A 13,954-nucleotide genomic window follows, 5' to 3' on the forward strand; every position below is an offset into this window, starting at 1 on the left:
CATCTGTGTAACTTTTTACACAAGTTAAAGACTGAACATGTATTTGTTACGATATAAAACATGCATTTGTTAAGACATATGCGTTGCACCAATGGGATAAGAACAACTTACCATTTTTCATCGCCTCCAACAAAGACGTCGCCGTATCCATGCAGTTCGCCGGGCTGTGACCGTAAATGCCGTCCATTTGGTCGAACCACTTCCATGTCTTTCGGTTTGACCCACTCCGGCTGTTGTGGTCCTTTACCTGCCGGTAATAGCTCTTCAGCTTGTCTCGGCACTGCTGAGAATTCCGGTGATAGCATGGCTAGCCATCAGCTTGGTTATATCCTGGAACACCTTCTCATTTCATGTCGCTCCGTCCAGTTCCTTCTGCACGCGGTCCTCAGCCACCACACACAGAAAGGTCTGCACCTCGCTCACTGTCCATGGGTTGGCTTTCTTTCTCTGGTCTTCCATCTTCACAATTCTGTTTATTCTCTGGTTCTCTCGCAGTTGTGTTTTCATACATGGCGGGTGTTTCATACATAAAGCTCCCCGAGCTTCGTTGCGTGTATGACGTAATTTCACCTGACCAATCAGTGGACAGCACTGATCATGTGACGTTTTAGCACTGACAAGTACCTACTAGACCCACCTCTGAAGCAGGTACTTGCCGGGGCTCAAAATTGTAACGGGTCCCACCTTCAACCCGCGGTGGAAAAGCTCCCAACCAGGGTAGAGTGGGACCGTGTAGAGCTGTGTTGGTACAAAAATGTTCGGTGGAAAAGGGGCATTACTCCAGAGTCATCGGCCTCATCCGGGACGGTGATGAGTCTGCATACAGACGGGAGGTTGAACGGCTGGTCTGCTGGTGTGGTCAGAACAATCTGGAGCTGAACACGCTAAAAACAGTGGAGATGACAGTGGACTTTAGGAGAAGCCCCCCCACTCTGCCACCCATCACCATCACCAACAACGCAGTGTCTGCTGTGGAATCCTTCAGGTTTCTGGGCCCCACAATCTCTCAGGACCTGAAGTGGGAGACCAACACGGTCACTACCATCAAAAAGGCACAGCAGAGGTTGTACTTCCTGCGGCAGCTCAGGAAGCTCAACCTACCTAAGGAGCTGCTGATCCAGTTTTACACTGCCATTGTTCAGTCTGTTCTCTGTTCATCCATCACCGTTTGGTTCGGATCGACCACCAAACAGGAAAAAAACAGACTGCAACGGACAATAAGGTCTGCAGAGAAGATTATTGGTGTCAGCCTGCCCTCCATCCAGGATCTGTACCTGTCCAGAGTCAGGAAACGGGCAGGTTACATCTCTGCAGACCCATCACACCCTGGACACAAACTGTTTAAACTCCTCCCTTCTGCAAGGCGCTACAGAACTCTGTACGCCAAAACAACAAGACACAGGAACAGTTTCTTCCCTCAGGCTGTCTCTGTGTTAAACAGCTAAAACCGGACTTCAGTGTTTCATCCTTGCACCATGCACCAATTTGCACTTCTGATTTAATCTTGTTCTATGTCTATTTTTTTGTCTATTTTTTTGTAATTGTTGCACTAAAGAGAGTGAGGTGTAACCGGAGTCAAATTCCTCGTGTGTGTCCACATACCTGGCAATAAAAAGCGATTCTGATTCTGATTCTGATTCTGATATCCAATGTGGTCTCAACAATACCTGGTGCAACCTAATCAGCTGCAACATGCTCCTCCAGTTGTTTCTTTTTATTATCACTTCGTTTTTCAGCCTCTTGCTGCCCCTGTCACAACCTTTCTTTTTCATGTCTCCGCCATCAAATTTAAGACAAGCAAATCATTTTCACGAAATAGTGAAATGTCTCACTTTTATCATTTGATATATTTTCTATTGTCTGTTGTGAGTGAAATATCGGTTTATGGGGCTTGCAAATCATTGCATTCTGTTTTTGTTTCGATTTTACAGTTTTTCCCCTCAAAAAAACAAAACTGAAAATTGACTACATCTCATGAATACCCCAATCTAACTGCCCAAAAGATTAACAATCAGGAAGAATACAACAACTAAGGCCTCCGTTTGTGTTTCTGTTTGACCCTATTTCGTATATTTCTAGCATCTTACCCTGAATGCCTCTGAATGGTTTGTCACTCCAAGGTTACTGTATTCCAACCAGCCTGTCAGCTTCCTAAATTATAATTATGGTTATGACCTCTGCTCTAAGCATGTTGCAGGAAGTCCTTGACAGTCCCAACTCAGTCACCCTTCGAGTTATTATCGTATATCAAACACCTTGCAGCATTAGTGGAAGTGTCAGCGCGTCAGGCAAAACCTTCGTTTTATGAATGGTCGCCCTGACAAGTGTCATATTATTTTGAGTACAAACTTAGTCATATCCACCAAATGAACAGGTGTTCCCAAATGGGTTGTCATAAAGTAATGTGATAGAAAAATGGGAGACATCAGTGTGTTATGCTGCTTTAAAATGAAACTTTGTGGGGAAATGAAACACACTTACCAAAAATGAATGATCCAATTTCGCAGTGATGAGCTCACTAGAGAGCGCTGCTGTTGCTGCCTGCACAGCTATCATTGTACTGTGGCATGTACATATGAATATATTACTCTCAGTAGCTTGTCATGAAGGTAGCAGAGGCTGTGCTAAAGGCTTGGAAAACTGTGAATGGAAACGATTCACTTTTGCATTAACTTTTTCCTTCCGTGGTTCCATTCATTCCACTTACAGCAGGGCATTTCTTTGGTTTCATATTTCTGAATGATAAAAAACTAACACATGTACATTTGCCCTGTTTGGGTTGCATATAGACATATATATCTCTCTCTATATATATACATAGATATATTTGTCTCATCAAACAGTGAGCAATTGGTCAGAAAAATACTTCACTGTAAAACACCATTATGTGGTTCCAAAATACTTCAGCTCAGGCTGATGTCGTGCCAAGAAATTACTGTGGTTTAAAACAGTGATATGAAACATTTTTGTGTCAATATAGAAGTTTGTTTTTTTTTATAAATCAAACCATTCATACAATCATTAGTATGCATCAGAATATGTGATGTGTTGATGCTGAAGTAGAAAATATGTCTTATGACCTTGTGTATGCACACCTGAATGTCTGCAAATGCATTTATGAATATTCCTTGGAAATTGCAAAAGCTTTTCTGACATCCTGATGAACTGTGACTCAATGTGCCAACTTTTTCAAGGGTAGCAATGAGTAGAGGTAGTGCAAATTGCAATGAATGGACTTGTGTGTACCGTAAACATTTTGACACATGCGTACTGTGCATACCGCACTCATCCTGTGCAGATTAGACTACTCCTGTTCGTCTTTATTTCACAGAAGGAATCAGACACAGAAACAAATCTGCTCATTTCAGACGCTTCCAAAAACTGCCTGTTATGAAGGCTGTTTCTTCAAATCGATAAAACTTGCATCAGCAAAGAATTGTGCAAAGAAAGGAATACGAGTGAGTACACAACAGGATAAACACATGACTGGAACATTTTGTATATTCTGTGATCACTGATGATATTCTCTAAGCCCTTGGATTCTCTGAAACATACGAGCTTATTAGCAGTTTTGTGGGTCATTCCGTTACATGTGCCCAGATTCACAAGTCAGACACTCTTGACATTTGCAGGTTTACTTTATATTACAGTCAAACAACACTGTGAAAAATGATAGAAGCACCAGGTGCATGTTGCTTTGCCGCTGTGTGGTGTGTGTGTGCTCAAGAGAAATCACCAGGAAGCAACACAAGCGGGCCTCAGGATAGATGATTTAGTAGAGTCTCTGCTCTCAGTCATTATCTCCGGTACAAAATCTCATAAAAAATGCTGTTGGTTTCATGGAGGAGATGTATCTTGACACTCGTCTCCAGGGCTTCATAAAATGCTGAAAACACTCCCAGTCACTTCCAATAACCATATGACGCATACCCAGCGCTCAGGGCAACAGGTTGCAGGAATACAAATGTGCGTGCGATTTGCAGTGGGGTGACTATGTTTACAAAATCTTGTGCAAGCAAGCTGGACAGATTTGTATATTCTGATTATCCAAGGCCTTGGTAAAGTGCCCTCGGCTGTGACAGTACTCCATTGATTTCTGTAATCACTTTGAGGTAATTATGCAGTAATACGCTGAACGAGCTCCTAGGGGGAGAATGCAGAATGCTTTCTGTAGTGCGACTGTCTGATCACAACTCCCCAGCGTCAGCCACCATGCTTTGCAGCCGCCCTCTGTCGCAGAAAAACGCTTCAACTCGACACATTAAATGTGAGCGTTGCAGGATGGATCCGAACACATCACACCGGCATCAAATTCAGAGGGGTCTGCATACGTTACTACACGTTTTAAAGTTTACTTTGTGCTCGTCTCACCATCCCTCCTCTTTTAAGTCAGATGAATGACTTCACCGCAGTTTGCACCCACCCAAAGGTGTTGTCAGGCTTTAATCAAATTGCCAACTTTCATTTCAGTGATCCCAAAACACTGAATTAAATAAGGAGGAAAAGCAGCATTGAAAATGTTGTCAAGCATCAACGAAGGAGAGGAGACTAATAAATACAGTTTACATTCATGGAGGAAATGGAAGAGAACAAAATGTTTCAATCCAGGTTTTTATTTTATTAGAGGGAGTTTAATGACATTTTCTTAAAAATTCCAGATACAGCCTACAAAGCTTTAAAAAGCACAATATAACCTTTTTTTAAAAAAGGAGCAATACAAGATCCTTGAGCATTGTATTATATATGTTCAAACTGAGATAGGTATTGGTACATGGCCTATAAAACTATTCATGCCAAACAAAATCACCTTTGCACTCCGACACCACACTAATGCACGGTGGTTAGAGCCGTCGCCTCACAGCGAGAAGATTCCCGATTCCCATCTCAGTTGGAGCCTTTCTGTGTGGAGTTGGCATGTTCTCCTCGTGCATGTGTGGGTTCTCGATGGGTTCTTCGACTTCCTCTCACAGTCCAAAAACATGCATGTCAGGGTTAACTGTTGATTCTAAATAGACGAGACAAGTTTTGCCATTATGGTCCATCAGACATTAGAGAGAGAGATCTTTTCCCTGCCTTCTATTATGTCGTTGTGTCTTTGCGGGAAGTAAACATGGAGGGGAGGGCAAAGCCTGAACTTCAGGAGCCCAGCGGGAGCAGCAGCAGGTGGAAGATAAAAATAGAACATTAATTATTCTGAATAGAATTAATCCTAAACAAAATAAATCAAGAATGAGGAAAGTAAGAATGAATTATCACTTAATCGATAAAACTAATTCATCAGTCAGCCCGACCTGAAATCTCAAATTATTTAAAAAATGTACAAATGTGTTTTGTGAAAATGGAAAAGCATGAAGTGAGAATCCTGTTATCCTGGGGCAAGGAGTAGTTAATATTAATTAATACTATTGTAAATATTTGCTAACAAAGGGGAGTGTGCATATGGTTTTTTTTCTACAATGACAGCGATACTGGTAATAATAGTCATGATGTAATGAATGTAGGAGATGTGATCTGACAGAGCTTGACAGAACATTTCAGGCGTGTGTGACAAATGGTTTCCACTCAGTAAGCAGAGGTGATTTTGAGATGAGGGCTGAGGCTGTTCCACTCAAGCTGTCACAGGAAGCTGGCAGCATCAGTTCCACTGACACTTCTGAAATTGGCTTTGGTCTACCTGTGCGTGAACATCAGGATCCAGCTTGACCTTTAGCTGCCTGATCACCAAGAAGAAAGGGCAAAGTAGTCGAGGAAAGAAAGGGAGGGTATCTTTAGCTGAAAACGACACGCTTTGTCATGGTGCTTCACAACAAGCATGTGCTGTTCATTTATTAAACGTGATTTTAACAAGAGCAAGATTCGTGACGACAATTGGATGCGATTATCATCCACTTCCAACAGCTGTATTTATTATTTGTTGTTCTCCTCTGGAAATGCAGGTGTCCTTTTTTTCTGAAGGGGAATTTGTGCTGCAATCTCTCATCTTCATCTGCCATGTGCTTTGAAGAGAATATTCATGCAAGTCTACGGCATCGGCTGGGAGGCTTTTTTTTTTATGTACGTCTTTAGTCACATTTAAGCTCCCTCTGTTTATCATGGTTCAAACACTTTCGTTCCCTTTTGTTCAAAACACACAGATGCAAGATTTACACCCACAGTGCTCCAAATGCCAAGGTCAGAGCTAACTGGTTAAAATTCAAACAATAAATCACGATGTCACGATGTGCGCATTCACGCCATCCTCCTCGATGGGGCTTTTTAAATCAAAAGGTTTTCTTGCAGCTAATGTGATTTTGTATGTTGGCTGCAGCTCTTACATGACTCTCTCAGAGAGTGGGATCAATGTAAATTCCCAAGGGTGTTTTTGGACGACTGTTGTTCTTAAGAGGCTGTAAATAACATACAGCTCCCAGAGCTGTGCTTCTACCTTGCCTGTGTGCTAATATATAAGTGAAGTGATGGCTGCAAACTAAGTGGACTTTTAACCAAATGGTCAGTGCTATTTCCAGAGGTATCAGAATACATCTGCTCAGAAAGAATAATGCTCGGCGTTGTGCTATCATATGCTCCAAGCTATGCTATTTCAGCAGATATTAGGATCTGGGTGTATTCATACCGTCTTATCCTTTTTTTCGGTTAGCTTCTCTGCTTTTCCGTGCATATAGTTCCAAAAAATCTCGGTCTCAGCTGTGAAGTTGAACAAATGATTACCATGCAGGACACCCTGGTTAATCTTCCAAGTGATCTGGACCTTTTTTTTACACTTTCACATGTTCTTTTCACTCAGTTCAGTTGGGTTTAAACACTTAAACCACCGGAATAGGTACGTGCATTTAAAAAAAATGCTTTAAGCAAATCGTTCAAAGCAAGAATCAAGAATAAGTGCGTCAAAGTCTCTTGAAGGGGATTACTTTCCAGTTGATGAAGCTAACAAAAGCTACACAGCACCGATAATTACGCGTGGTACGTTTGGACCACTATGGTGTAAGTTTTACTTTTGGGCCCAGTTTGAATGGGGTTATTTCCAGTGACAACACAGTTGTGTCACTGTACCTTCATCCAGATCTTACTGGATGAAGGTAAAGAAGTGAAAACATTTTGTGCTAAAAATCTAGGTATACAACAATAAAAGCAAGGTTGCAACTGAAAATTGGTATTAAAAATAAATTTAAAAAAAGCAGCTGAACAGAATTAATATTTATGCAGTCAAAATAGAGCAATCTAAAAACAAAAAGAGACATGAACGTCTGCTACCTACCTAAACAGAGATATAACTGCAGTACAGTTATATCCAATACCAGAAATGCATGTTCTATGGTAGAACGTTAACATGTTCTGCTTTTGTGCAGCACGGCTACAAACAAAAACTCCTCCAAGCTACTCATGGATTGAAAAAAAAGGGGTGCTGGCAAACTGCTCACATAAAATCCCTGATGAACCAAAAAGGTAGGTACATAGGAGTTAGATAGCAGGTAGAGTCCAAAGGAAATATTCAACCAGAGTGCAAGAAGCCTACTGACAGGAGGTGAAAAAACAATTACAAATGTAACTGTCACTTTTCAATCTGATTCTGCCTCTCATCTACATCTGTCATTTGTTGTAAGTTAGCTACCAGATATCTTGTGGACTTGCAGAGATAATGTTTCATTACTTTGAGATGCCATACTGTGACATGCCCGTTAATAATGGACTTTGTTACCAACAAATCTTTGGCTGATGGTCAGTAGTGAAATGGCATGAGGTCATGTTGCTGTGTCATATTCAGTGTTGGTTTAGAATAGCAATCTATTCTTAGAATATCTATTCCTAAGAGACAAATTCTCTCCAAATCAACCACGTAAAATTGTGTTCATCTTATTGGTTTTGTGTCTCTAATTTTGTGTCTCTGGGTCTGAAAGGTGCATCGATGAGTTTTTTTTTTTTTTTGCAAATACAGATGCTCTCGCATAACTGTTTATTTACAACAGACAAATTACTTGCCCAGTAAAGTTAGGCTTACAAAACTTTCTCTATAATGCTGCAAAGGCAAACGAGCACTAAGCTGACGCATCAACATTTCAGCATTTTTTTTCATAAAAAAATTGAGTCAAACCAGACAATGGTTTAGACAATAGCAGGCTTAAACTGATACCAAGGACATAAAGGAATTTGATCAATATTGATTTCACATCAGCAGAAATTAAAGACTGTAGAACCTTGAAAGAGATACGTTTCATGTGCTGCTCACGGGGTCACACAAGGCACCCTGTGGTGCTCGCACCACTGAAACGGACTCGGGGCATCCACAGAAAGAAATGCACCACTGGCAAAAGCTCAAGGACGTTGATGAATGTTGTCCTCTGAGGTAATATTCTCTGATGAGGTGCAGTGTGTGCTCCTGCCCACAAAGCTGTGAGTGCCACAAAAAGTGATGACATGAGGGTGTGGGCGCCTGTGCATCAAGGCCACAGGAGGAGAACGAGTCACAAGAGAAATGATAGAAAAAAAAAGTGCATCATCACACTGGAAAAAAAATCAAAGAGACGTTCTTTTCTTCGAGAGCTGCATATAATCTTGTCCCTTCCTATTCCTGTTCACATGTTATAGAGCATGATCTGAGCGAAGACTCGCTTGGATTATTTCCCCCTGTGTAAATGCATTGTTTGAGGACATCCAGTGTCTTAATTGTATATTTACCTCCCAAAAACACAGAACACAGCCCACTGGGGTTTCTCCCTTGCCTCAAAAGTGTGACTTTTTGTGTTTTTACCCACAGACAGGCTGCTGTGCACTGAACTCTTTCCAGATTTGTGACAGAAACAAGCAATCTGTGTGTGAAAACAAGCTCAGAACAAAAGATAGTGCTCTTAAAAAAAAATAACAGCAACTTAGCTCATAATAAGCAGATCTGGCTATTCTGGAACCAAGTGCATGGGTTGTACATCAGCACTGTGTGTGTAATGTAAATGTAGCCATTGTGAATCATGGCTGGCTTGGTATGCCCAAAGTCTACCAGGCAAACAAGACAGTTTTCCTAAAAACAGCATGTCAGTTCAGTGTTAATTGTAAGCTTTAGGTCACTACCTGTCTGGGTATATTGAGCATCACAAGCAAATATCACCTGCAAAATACAAATAAATCACTTCAACTGCCATCAGCTGTTGTACTAATTTACAACATACCGTGAATGTGAAGTTCACATGCAGGGTTCATTGTAAAATATCTAGAAATCAACCAAGACTTCTTGCAATTGCTGCAATCTGTAAGACAGGGTGAGTCACAAGGTGTTTCAGTGCCTTCTTGTGACCACTCCATATTTCAATCCATCTTTAAGGTCCCATGCCCACTGGCGTCCTACTGTCAACACTCAAATGTCACTGAAAATTGGACCTTATACTCCTTAATTTACCGTAGAATGTTGTTTTTTTTTATGGCCAAACGGGTACATCCAGTGTTATGCTGGCTGATTTATTCAGTAAGCATAGACAAAGCCTCTTACCTCATTGCAAAACTTTGAAAGCAACCAAGGATGTTTCCAGCATAACAAGTTGAGAAAACATGAAAAATGATCACTAACACCTCCAGTAATCACAGTTACACTGTGTTTTCTCTCTGTCGTATTCTTTTCCCTTTCATTTTCCAAGAGATGCACTTATGTGACAATAAGAAAAATGCGCATCTCACTTTCTAGATGAGGGCAGACCATTCATCTTACTAAGACGAGAGGTAAGTGATCATGAAGTGTGGAGACTCCGGCAAAAAAAGCTGGGACCTAATATTATCAGTCACGATCATGCCCGCCAATGAAGATCTCATATCACACACACATACACACATGCACACAAAAGTGTTCACCTTCACTGCTGCAAACTATTTTCATTAGTCCGGTATCTGGGTTATTATTTAACAATGAGCCTCTGGGATTGTTGCAAGGAGAAAACAACATTCATCAGTCTCATGCAGATCGAACACATTCAATCATGGAGTGGGTGAGGGAATAAAAGAAATGCATTTGATTAAGATGGCAGTGTAATGAAGTGAGGTGCACCACACTTGACCTTTCAAATTAATTCCACTTTGGTAGGGGATTGAATTAATCAGGGTGTCATATAAGTAACTAACTATGAACCGTAGCACCGCTGACCATGTTCCCTCGCGTGCTTTATTCTGCATTCATAAAACAACACAAGTGTACAGAGTGGTGTCTTGCATTAATGCAAATATCGGCATGCCAACATAACCACAGTAATTTCCTGTTTAGCATCTTAGTTTAGCATGTTAGCATACACCTGAGAAGCTAATCCTTACGGTGGTACCAGATGATAATGAGGGATTGCAAAGGTTGACAGGCTTCATAGCTACTTGCTTTTTGAAGATGAGGAAATGTAGTGATGTTTACACCAGAGAGTACATCTGAGTGCCTGCCCAGCCGGATTAAAGGCCTAGCAGAAATACAAACACACGAGACAACCTTGTTTTGCTTAGCACTAGGTATTTTTGATTTGATTGCCAAAGCACCAGCTCTAGCCTGGAAAAAACTGGTGCTACAGTAGCACCATCTTGGCTAGAGCGAAGAACGGCTTACGTCAGCGGTGGAGTCAAACAAGGTAAACTAAAATGTTGTGACCAACATATTTAGAAATCCAGAGCAAGAGTAGCATCTACTCTGCCCAATCCAAGAGAGAAAAATAAAAACCTGAGCTGCAACATGGACATGATGTAGAGGAAACAACTCCTCTCATTTTCCAATCGTTTTCTGCTTTAATGTCACCAGTTGTGCCTGTCCAGTGCGCCTCATAAACCAGCATTCACCATCACCATTTTCATCAGAACTTAACAATGGCATTTACAACAATGTTTAATAACACTGTCACATATTTTATTATCACCAGCTGGCATTTATAAATCCTGCTCGAAACAGTGTGTATGAATCCCGTTTGCAGCGTTGCTCATGAATGGACATTTCTTTAATTTCTTCATTGTAAAAGAAATGTGCATCGTATTTTGCTTTTAAGTCAGTATGTTACCTTTCTACATACAATGGCTGGATTAGTGAGTCTTGTGTTTGGTTAAAGGCTGCGTAGCGTAGCTAAATTAATTACACACATATGCAGGGTCACTGTTTGTCCAGAGTCATGTATGAACCATCATTATTGGGTTATGAGCAGACGGTACAGGGCCACCAGAAGAGTTAATTCCTCACCATTTTTAAATAACTCAATACTCAAATATTTTGTAGTTCAAGGAAAAGGTATCTTGTGGATTTTCACACTTTGTCTCTTCTGCACCAGTTGACAGTTTACTTGGCCACTACACTTTCTCACACACAGAATGTCTCAGTAGCAACATGGTCTGCAGTCTGTTTCAAAAAATGCCTGGGTTGCCACAATGTGTCGCAGCATGGGCTGCGTCATGCAGATCCAGTCTGTGGAACCGTCTGATGCAGAGGTACAAATCAGCACTATCGTTCTCACCCGAACCACTATGCAATTTGTGAGATTCGAGCCATTTGAGCTGTCAGGAAATGATTTGACTTTCCAAACTCAGAGCGCTCTGACCGTTAACCACGGCAAGGAAGACACTGACGACTCATACAGTAACTATTACACACAACCACTCTCCAAAAAACCTAAATATTCCTAATTAACTTTCTGCTATAGGTGAGGAATATATGGGAAACAACTTAAGACTCGATCTGTTGGACTCTTAAGTCTATCCTCTTCCTTTTCTCTCTCTGCAGATCACTCACCACTTTATGTAAAGACATCTCTAGCACAAGGTGTACTACAGGTTAAAAGTATATGTACTGTGTGTTAGTGTGTGTGTGGCTGAAGTACACTTCCTCATTCCAGAAAAAGACACACAGAAAACACTCATCCTGATGGGCTTAAGTTAGCACAGCCTTATGAGTATTACTATGTGTTCAGTCCTTCTCTTTGTTTAACAGTGATTGGTCGGTGAGGTCAGATGTATTCAGTCAAAGGTCATTGTCACAGTAATAGCAGAATTGTGTCACATAAAACCAGATCCGCAGCAGTACCAAAAGAAAATAGTGCCTTTTATAGTGCCATGAAAATGTAATGAAAATGTCATACTGCAGCAGTGAGGAATACTTGCTTGTTTGGTTCAGTAGTTAAGCCAAATAAAAATGTTATAACTCAGCTACAATTGGATGATTTGGCAGGTTTCCAGGAAAAAGCTCAGGTAGCAATGTGGCAGGCTGCCCAACATATGTGTTAATTTGCTTTTGTGACAGCTGCGAGTATATTGACATGTTATCCCAGCCGCAGTGACTGGCATCTACTTTAATGAGTGTCAAACACAGGTGGGGCTACAGCAGAGATGTGATTAAAAGGTAATCATCCAATACCAGACTGGCTTGTTTCAATGTGTGTAAAAGAGGACCTTTAGTGTTAAAGTGCTAAAGGGAAACTGAATTAAGGTGTTTCACAAAGGAGATGCGAAAACAGAAATGGGAATAAGTCAAATTAAACTTTAATCTGTGGATGTCTTTTTGTTTTTTTTTGTTTTTTTGCAGTGTGACATCTTACTGAGTAAAGTGCAGCATTTGTCGTTTCATCGAATTGAATTCCAAGCTGAGCGACGACAGTGGCTGCCCACAACCCCCAAACCATGTGTGATTAATTTTTCAATTCAGTCCAAGCTGTACGCAGCAAATGGGAGAACTCAGCAAGTTGCTTCAAGCTAACAAGTAAGACACAAGCAATATTTAGAGGTCCACTGGGAATTATCCAATGTCAAAAGTCCAAGCAGTGTGTTACTATGACAAAGATACAACCTAAATCAATAATGCATAGCCTTGTAAAGTTAGCTCACAGAGCACAGCTGGGTGCTATTAGGTTGGGTGCAAACCAAAAATATTACTGACAGCTACATATGTTCATGCATATCAACACTAGATCTTCACTGTTTGTTCAACACAATCCCTTGTTCACACATAATGAAGGAGGTTTTCTTTGTGTGTTTTTATCTCTGTGTATCTCATGCTTTCCTTCTTAATGGAGGTTGAGATCAATAGAGTCTGCCTCGGGCAAAGACCTTTGCGCTGAAGCCAATTGTTCCAGGAACTCTGTAACAACAGAGCTCAGACCGTTTGCTGTGAAGCCTGTCTGATTTTTGCATCCCACAAATGGCACTGCATTAGCATTTGACTTAGAAGAAAACATATTTATTTTGCCTAATGTCACGATCTTGTCGTGGACACACGGGGCTAAGCTTGCCGGGGGCTGCAGGTGACACCTTTTGTTTTTACCTCACAGACATTAAAATGATATCAATCTTATAATGAAACTCACTCTGAGCAACTATCTACAAGTGAATAAGCATCAAGCCCAAATTGTTGTTGTTTAATCCTTAGCTTGGTATATGGGTGAAAAGGTGACATTTCTTAACCTACAATCAGTAGTAGTAGTGGAAAAAAAGAACAATTGGCCTGTACTTACCAACCAAGCTTTCTCTAAGGCCAGACAGACACAGGATAATACAAATTAATGAACCATTAAATTGCCAAAAGAGCTTCGACAGTATAATGTGCTGACTCATGCCATCCTTTTTTACTCTCTGGCAGACAGTGTAACATTTGAGAGACAATTAGATGGAAATAGACAAAAAAAAAAAATCAAAGACTTTGTGTTTGATACCCCCCCTAAAAAAAAAAATCAATCTCGTTGTTTTAAATTTTAGATAATGCAAAGAAGAGAAGGCAACACAGAGCTATGGGAACAGAAACTGTCAGGACTGAATGTCAAGTGTGTAACAATAAAGTTAGCACAAAATAAACCTGCTGATAAGTGCTGAAAATCCAGGAATCAACACAGTTTTAATTCTAGCAGTTTATCCTTGCATACAATACCACATAAAAAATACCTAATTTACAGGTTTAAATTCCTGCAAACAATATATATATATTTGATAACAAGTTTTGTTTAGCTTGTAAAATCTAAATCTGAAACAACCA

The sequence above is a fragment of the Odontesthes bonariensis genome, chromosome 20, assembly GCF_027942865.1.
Source record: "Odontesthes bonariensis isolate fOdoBon6 chromosome 20, fOdoBon6.hap1, whole genome shotgun sequence".
Lineage (NCBI taxonomy): Eukaryota > Metazoa > Chordata > Actinopteri > Atheriniformes > Atherinopsidae > Odontesthes > Odontesthes bonariensis.